Genomic DNA, 8,622 nt, shown 5'->3' with positions numbered 1-8,622 from the left:
TGCTGCTGTGGAGGCGGCACCGGGAGCGCAGCCCTGCACCCAGGGGTGGAAAAAGGCAAAAAGTAAAAGCGAAACGTAATTCACAGGCTCAAGTGTGTGTGTGTGTGTGTGTGTGGGGTCCTCAGACAGCGATGGCTGAGCCGGTGGGCAGCGCAGGCTCTGGCCAGGCCCCCCGCACCTGCTGCGGCGCAGGAGGGCTTCCGGGGACGCCTGGTCAACCCGGCCTCAGTGCCCCGCCTGCACGTGGGGCGCACGTGGGGTGCGGGAGAGTCGTCCGCCGCCTCGCACCCCTCCCTGCCGCCCCTTCCCGACCGGGTTCCGCGCCCACCCGGCCCCCGCCTGGGCTGCTCATGGCCAGACCTTCTCCTTCTTACTTGGCGTTACTCAGGTCTCTCTCCGCCAAAAGCCACATCCTGTGTGCGGCCACCCCGAGGGTGACCTAAGGGACACCCCTCGCCACTCTCCACCTGGGTTTCTCATCCTGCCGTACGAGACGCTTCGTGTGTGGGAACACACCTAGCCGGTGTGTCCTTAGTAGTTTCTCAGCCAAGAAGCTAAGTGTTTTTGGAGGTTCCGTCCCTGAGGCCACCCTCGTGGTGCAGAATCGGGGCCCACCGGAGGTCTCCGTCACAGCATCCGATGAGGGGAGGGAAGCCCGAAGAGCCTGCAGAGGCTTCCAGGCTCGCCTGGCCTCCTGCCCTCCCAGGGAGCCGCCTCGGACTCGCCGTCTTCCTCCTGCACCCGCGGGGCTGCCGCGGCCGGTCCCCAGCGCAGTCCCGATCGAGGCCTGCACAAGGGCAGACGCGCTCTGCCGTGAAGACGCCTGCTGCGCAGAGGAAGGGCGGGCGGGCCGGGGACCGAGTCTCAGGTTCGCACCCATAAAACAAGCGTGAAGACGCCCCCAGCTCCTCGGAGCCGTGACTGCGTCCTCGCCAGCTCTGGGGACGGACGGAGACCTGCCCCGGCCTCGTCCCTCCCGCACCTCCGTCTGCGGACGCTTCTCCCTCTTCTCCACGCTCGTCGTCAAGTGAGGACGACTACAGCAGTCACAGCAAAAACAACACGCCGACTTGGCCACGGCGCGGCCACCGCTCACCGAGCCGGTGCTGAGTAACGTGAGGACCATCCCTGAATCCTCCCAACGACTCGAGGAAGGCATTTTACTGCTGCCGTTTACAGGTGAGGAAACTGAGCTACCAAGAAGCGGTTCCCTTGACCAAAGTCACTTGCTCGTGAGCGACGGAGCCGAGGCCCAAGCCCACGGAGCCGGGTCGATGCCCCAGCAACTAGCGGAGTGGCCAGCAAGAGGGGGACACTGTCCGCTGGGGCCCCCAGGGCTTCCGGGCTGGGAGACGCCTGTTCTCCACCTGCACTGACAGCAGAGACAGGAGTCACGCACACAGCCAGGAGGCTGGAGTCTGTCCTCGGCCGCCGGAGCAGTGCTGCCGGGCACCGAGGGAAGAACCATGCTGGCCGTGGGTCCCACCCTGGCCAGGCCGGGTGCAGCTGGTGTCTTGGCCTCCTCATCTGCAAGCTGCGGTCTGTTCTCCCTCCCGGCAAGGAGGAGATGAGGAGAGGTGCTAGACGGTCGCGGCCCACCCAGCTCGGGAAGACGCCGTCTGCACCATTGTTAGAGCTCGGAGGGGCCAGGACGGGCGCGGGCACGGGTCACCCTGCACGTCCCTCTCCACGGGCAGACCCTGGGCGGGACTTGGGGCCTGCTGCCACGGTGACCCTGCGGGTGATGGATGTGTCTTCGCCCGCTGGACAAGGCGGGGCCTGGCAGGCCGTGCACCCGGGGCGCTCCCAAGGCTGCCCCTGGGCGTCGCCCCACCGGGCCATTTAATGGAGATGTTTGTTTAACCAGGAAATGAACTCTGAGGCTGACGGCAGTGTCCAGGGACAGACTTCTGGGAACAGGGTTCCTCCCAGGAGTGGAAGCCAGGGCGCCAGGCCGCGCTATCACCTTTCTCAGGCTGACGCCGTGGGTGTGACATCGGGCGGCCACCGGCCGAGGCCCGAGGCCCGAGGCGGCCGCAGCTTATCGCCCAGTTCCCCAGGGCCGCCCAGTGCACACTTCCTCCCCCGGCCGCACACGAGCGGGGCCAGCCCGACCCAGGAGCTCGGGAGGGACAGGACTCTGCGGGATGCCTGGGCGGACAGTGGGCCGCAGTGGAAGGATGGGGGTTCCGGGCCTCTGTCTCCATGCCTCAGGCTCTCAGCTACCAAAAGGGGTACACAGCCTCCTACAAGGGTGGTCTGAGAACCTCGAGGGTTTGGCCTCCTCCTTCTAATGACCTCTCTGTGGGAGCCCCGCACGTCACTGAGCTTGACCCAGCCCTGATGGGGTGCAGAGCGCCGCTTTCCATCAAGCCCGGCAGGATGGAGAGTCACAAACATGTAAAACAGGGCCATGCGTCACTCATTTGGGGGACACAATTCTTTTTCATTAAAAAATGTTCTTGGGGCCCTCCCTGGTGGCACAGCGGGTTAAAGCGCAGCACTGAGGAGCTAAAGCCATTTCCAGATGAGTTCGATTCCCGCCTGCCCCGGAGGTGATGAGTTCGATTCCCGCCTGCCCCGGAGGTGACCACATGGCGCGGCAGACCTCTCCTGGCCCGCCCGCTGCTCCCCTCGGCAGTGGACTTCGTCCATCTGCCTGTTCTGCTCCCCACTCTGTCTCGGGTGAAGCCTCTCACTGCCCCTGAGCCTCTGGCCTATACCCCAGTTCTGAATGTACAAATAAATAAATCTTTAAAAAAAAAATGTTCTTGGTATTCATAGGCAATGGGTTTACGACTGTTGTTTTTCTAAGTCAGTTGAAAAACGATGTTGTAGATCCTTCGGTGTTAACCTGACCCATAGATCACACAGAAGTCTCTTTTGGGACCTCCAAAAGAGGGAAGAGCCTGGGACCAAGACGGAGCGTTGCTGTCTTAGAGGTGGTGGCAAAGATCACGGTGCGGTGGTGGAAAGCTCTTTGGGGAAGAGCTGGCCTGGGGGACGCACCACAGTCACCGAGTAACAGTCACGAAGGAGGGCAATGATGACAATAACTGAGCAGCAGGCCGTGAACCCCGGCTCCAAGACCCCGAGTGTGCCAGGGCCATACAGCCTCCATCCACAACAGCCGCCCTGCGCAGGAAGGAGCCGGCCCAGCATGCCTGCCCTGTCCCCCCCCCCGCTCCTCCCTGCCTGGGAGTCTCCGGGCCTTCACCTGCTCTGACTTTAAACAGAGTCTCCCTAGTCTGCCTGCCAAGCCTCAAGCCCTGAGGTCTTGGTTTGACACCTGTCTCCCACCTGGGTTCACCTGACACTCTCCTCACCATACGATAATCTTCGGTCCCTCGCCTCCTTCTCAAACAGCTTCCGCCTACAGCTATGCCCACCCCTGTGCCTGTCCACTCAGAACTGCCTGCCTGCCTCCGGAGCCGGGGCTCTGAGGTCCCCGCTTGGGCCAGAAAGTTCCCAAGCACCTCTCCATGAGCTTCGTGGGCTCCCAACCAGCAAGGTGAGACTTTTTGCCGGTGGAAGAGTAACTCCATCAGGGCCTTGCTCCCGGCCCTGGCCAGTGTCCTGCTAATGCTTCCATGGACAGACTGACTGAGATGCTCCCTGGAAGTGGTGTGAGCCATCTTGACCTTCTGTAGCCAGCTTACGTCACTGAGCTCGGAGCCCTTGGGCGCGCCCATAGGCAGGCTGAGCCAGAATCCCTTCCTCTTCGGGGCTGTATGGTACTCCACGGCTGGGGAGCCCATCCATGGACAGATGTTGATTGTGCTTTCCACAATAAAGAACACAAGTCATCCCTAGAAGCTAGCTGTTCTCTCCTCTTCCAGAATCCTAAGAGAGCATGTGGGTTGTGACTGGCAAGCTCTCACTGTTGGAAGCCAGGGAGAGGCCGTGCATGGCTCATGGGGAACAGAGTCTTCCTCACCTCTGCGTCTCACCTCCGTTCTGGAAAGGACCAGCTGGAGAGGCCAGGCATGAGCTGGATTCCATGCTTCAAGCTGCTTTTACCTCCTGTATACTCTTCTTTTTTCGAATGAACTACACCCTCCTCTCCTGGCTTCCTGCTGGAAGCCTCCCTGACTGCCCTGCTCTCGAGACCTGGGTCCCTCCCACAGCTCAGGGTTTAACTTCCACAGCTGAGCAGCTGAGACTGCCCAGCCTCTCCTCTCTCTCACGGAGCCTGGTGGTCTGTTTGTCTTTGAAGCCACTGGGTGGTAACACTCAAAGTGCATAGACATCGGCATAAACCGCAGAGATGAGCACACCAGGGGCCTTTCCTTTTCCACCTGTGCCGGCTCCCGAGGCCAGGGACCCCATGAGCTGCTTTCCCGCACCTCCCAAGCCAAGGGCACTCTGGGTGCCCAGCACAGATGAGCATTCAAACTCCAACCAGTCGGGGGTGGGGGTGGGCCCCGGGGTGCCCACAGGCGGGCTCTGGGCAGCAGGCTGCAGGCGAGGACAGACGGGTAGCGGGGAAGGAGAGCGCAGGGGGGACAGGACCCGTGGCCTCCCTAGCGGGGCTTACCTGAGACCCACAGAGAGGAGGCCAGCCACAGAGCCGCCGCCTCGGGGCCAGGGCCCCCAACCGTGCCCAGCCCAGCCGCCTGGGCGCCTACTTCACCTTCTGACCGATGAACCCTATTCTCTCCCTCCCCTTTGGATTCTGAGGCCCTGGCGCCTCCTCCGCTGACTCTGCCCTGGGCCACTGGGCTGCCCTGCCCACCTCTGCCAGGGAGAAGCACGTGTCACCCACTCTGCCCCCCACTGCTCAGAGCACACGGGGGAGAAACAAACAAGTGTTTTCATTTTACTAAACTGTCAGGCGCCTAGGTTTGTTTTTCTCACACGCAGGAACCGAGTCTAACTTGCGTATGTATGTATCAGTGTGCTGGAGGGCATTTTCTGCACACAGGTTTCTGTGCCAGGCAACAAGGACCCAGCTCTGAGTAGGACTAGCATGGCCCTGCCCTCCTGAGCTATTCGGACAGGGAAAGCAAACAATATGCAAGTAAGCAGAAAAATAAAGAATACAATCACGGCCTGAGATAAGTGGGAGGAAGGAAGTAAACAGGAATGCCACAATGGCTCGCTGGACGCTGAGCGGGGCGGCCTCTCTGGGGAGGTGACATCTGAGGCCTGGAGTCGGCTGTGAAAGGTAGAATGTTTCAGGTGGGGGAAACTGCAAGTGCAAAGGCCCTGGGGTGGGTTCCACGGACAGGGCTCATTTTTGTACCCTCATGAGGCCTGGCCAAAGGCCCAGGTGTTTGCTGAATGTCATGTGTCCCTGATTAAGAAATGGCGACAGAAGATAAAACGCCAGGGATTTCAAATCTGGCACCAACAGCCAGTCTGGCAGGCACCAGAGGAGAAGCAGGCTGTGGGGATGACAGGAGGCCAGTGCAGCCTGGAGGTGCTGAGTTCCGTGTCTTCGGGGCTCCCCAGGAGGGCAGCGGGAGCTGGAGGAGTGTGGGGCTGTGGAGAACGGCAGGCCAGGCTCAGCCCTGGGAGTGCAAGGCAAGAAGGGCCAGTGGGGGCCTGGAACCGGCTGCTTGAGCAGAGGACAAAGGGTGAGAGGCTGGGGGAGCTCAGGTGCAGACAGGACTGGAAGGTCAGAGAAGTAGAGGGGACCCCGAGAGGGGGAGCCCATGAGGGTCGTGCAGAGCGGTGAGTGCTCAGGGGAGAGGGGAGACTCAGGGGGCACTGAGGGGAGCCTCCGGAATCGCCCAGCCCCGCTTCCCTGTCTCCGGCCAGAAAGGCCCTCGAGGCTTCCTGCCTGCCTCCTTGTACAGCTGACCCTGCATCCAGGGCCCTGCCCTCGGCCCTCCCATTTCTCACTCGCTACCCTTTCGGGCTTGTCCTCCCCTTCAAAAGGAGGAGCCCGAGAAACCCTAACTGGAGCAGCCACCATGGGTGGGAGACGGTGTGGCCGCTCCTCAGGAGACCGACAGGGGTCACCACACACACCGCGGTCTGGTCCTCCCTCTGGGTGGTGGCACAGAACTGCAACAGGCTCGCAAGGGGCCCCGTGCCCCCATCCACAGCTGCGCATTCCCGGAGCCGAAACCCAGGTCGGCCTGGCCGGACACAGTGGGATGTCCGTCTAAGGGATGGGGATGGGACACTGGCAGCCTGAGGCAGGAAGCTCAGGGAGCAAGCCGGCCAGAACAAGTGCTGCAGGGTTCCAGTCTGTGGGGCGGCTTGAGAGCCATGGAAGTGGGGTGGGGGTTGCCTGGGCGGGGGAGAGAGGGGGGCCGGAAGGCACTGATTCCTGGGGACTGGGGAAGAGGGAGTGGAGGGTGGTGAGGACAGACTCCACGCTCCTCCACCACACGCCGAAAAACGGCCGCGGCAGTGATGTTACGCGGTACGCGCTGCGACGTCATTTTCAAAATTGAAAACCATTTTAAAGGTCAATTTAAAAGATGGGAAGCTCTCTAGCCTCCCTGGGCAAGCGCCCCCCACGCCCCAGCCCCGTGGCGGGGTGCGGGGCTGTGCACCCCAGCGGGCGGTGGCTGGTCTCCTGCAGCCCCCCGGCCAGGGCGGGGAGGCTCACAGCAGGCTCGGCGGCGGATGGCACAAAGTGGGCTCGGCAAGGACGCAGTGACTCAACTTCTGTCGGAGAAGCGAAGACAGGGGACGCTGAGGGGGGATCTGAAAGAGGAGATGCGAAGGGGACAGAGGAGCTCCTGGCCGGCAGGGCTGAGGCCGATTCTGACGAGGAGCAGAAGAGGCTGCAGCCTGCAGAGCTGGTGCGGGCCCAGAACGGCCCCCCAGGACGGGCAGAGGGCGAGGGGCGCGTCAGAGCCCAAGGCACAGCCTTTAACTCGGGCTGGAGACCGGCCCGATGGAAGTGACCCGGGTCCCAGCGAACTCCAGCCCAGGCAGTCAGGTGCAGGGCCTGGGTGGGTGAGGAGGCTCGGGCCAGGCTGCCCGGACCTTGAGCCAGAGAGGGGCAGCCAGCCGACCTGGGTGGAGAGCCAGGGAGGGCAGGGCAGGCGGGATCTGTTCCAGGAGACAGGGCGAGCTTCTGTGCGGCTGGGGTGGGCCTGCCGGGCACGTGGCACCGGACTCAAGAGCAGGAGGCGGAGAGCAGGGCGGGGTGGCCAGCACTCCTGGGCTGCCTCGGGGGAGCTGGTATTTAGCCTGAGAAGTCCCCGTTCTTTTCTTTTGCTGGCGAACCTGGCGCGCTGTCAGGGAGGGGCCGCAGACCAGACAGCCTCTCAATGTCTCCTTTCACTGTGAGAGCTATTTTAAGTCCCTCTCGCTTTTTCCCTTTTTGCCCCTCTTTCCTCCGACCCACACCCTGCGTACGTCCGTGACTTTGAGTGGGAGAGCGCGAGAGGTCAGACTGTGGGCGGACCAGCTGGGCGCAGCTTCCGGTCCTGCTCCCCAAATCTCACCTTCCTGACTTGGTGCCCCCAAAATATCTGGGAAGGGTGGGACTGGCCACCCTTTATTTAGTTTGACAAAAGCCATGTCAAACTGGAAGAAGGGCGGGGTACGCACCAATGCCTCATACTTCGGAGGTCTGCTAGCCAGGAGGCTGGGGGTGCTATCTGGCCCCACCCGCCCCCTCATGTTCTAGCTGGGGTTGTGGGGGTGATACAACAGCCTCTGGCAGGGTGGGGGGAGGTCAGCAGCAGGTATAAAGAAAGAAAGCGTGCTTGCTCTCTGACTCACATGAGATCTACCTAGGGGACATGTGGCTCGTGTATAAGATGGTGTGGACAGAAGCACTGCAGCACGCTCGATACAGAAGAGCAGTTAGAACCCTGCAAAAGCTCCTCAGGAGGTGATGGGCAAATAAACCACAGCACACCCAGGGAGTGGAGTACTATGCAGCAGTAAAAAAGGAAATTCACTTAGCACTCTGTCTATCAATGTGGGAAAACCCCTGAGACCAGTGAAGGAAAGCAACCAGGTTACCCCAGGTTTCTTGCAGTTTGATAAGATTTATGGGAAAATAACAACTCCACAAACAATAGCCTCTGTTTTCCACTCAAAATGATAAACATGTAGGTAAATACAAGGGAAAAGTTCTGGAAGGATACACAATAAGCCATGTACTACAGTTACCTCTGTGAGGGCTTGGGGACTGGGGATGAGAACCCTTATGATAATCTCATACTTTATGAAGAGAAGCCAATAAATAGAACGTGCTTTGTACGTTGAAAATCTGATTTTTAAAGGTAATTTCAACTTTATTCTGTCACAACAGCCTCATAGAGAAAATGAGGGGGCAGAGGGCAGGGTTGCTCAGTCCCATGGGTAGATAAAGAGGCTGGGCCCCTGGCAGTGAGGAGCGGGGGGACCCTTGCTGCTCCCCCTGTGGTGCTCCTGCCCCGACCCCAGGCCCCCGTGTGGGCCGTGTCCCTGACTGCTCACCGGCTTCACCGGCCTCAGCCTCAGCAGGACACACAGAGCCCGTCACAGACAGGGGCTGCCTCGGCTCCACGGCCCTGCCGCTGTCTCTGACCGTGGGCAGGATGCCTCTGCTGGCGCTGGGTCCCACGCAAAGCTCTGACCTCTGCTTGTTCTTCACCGCGCCAGGCCTCGCTCTTCATCTCCTCAGACTTTACTCTCACCCCTACTCTGAAGTGGAGGCCACTC

This window comes from Condylura cristata, unplaced genomic scaffold (assembly GCF_000260355.1).
Source record: "Condylura cristata isolate star-nosed mole 26May11 unplaced genomic scaffold, ConCri1.0 scaffold00033, whole genome shotgun sequence".
Classification (NCBI taxonomy): Eukaryota; Metazoa; Chordata; class Mammalia; order Eulipotyphla; family Talpidae; genus Condylura; species Condylura cristata.
The sequence above is the reverse complement of the archived record's forward strand: the minus strand, read 5'-3'. Positions refer to the sequence as shown.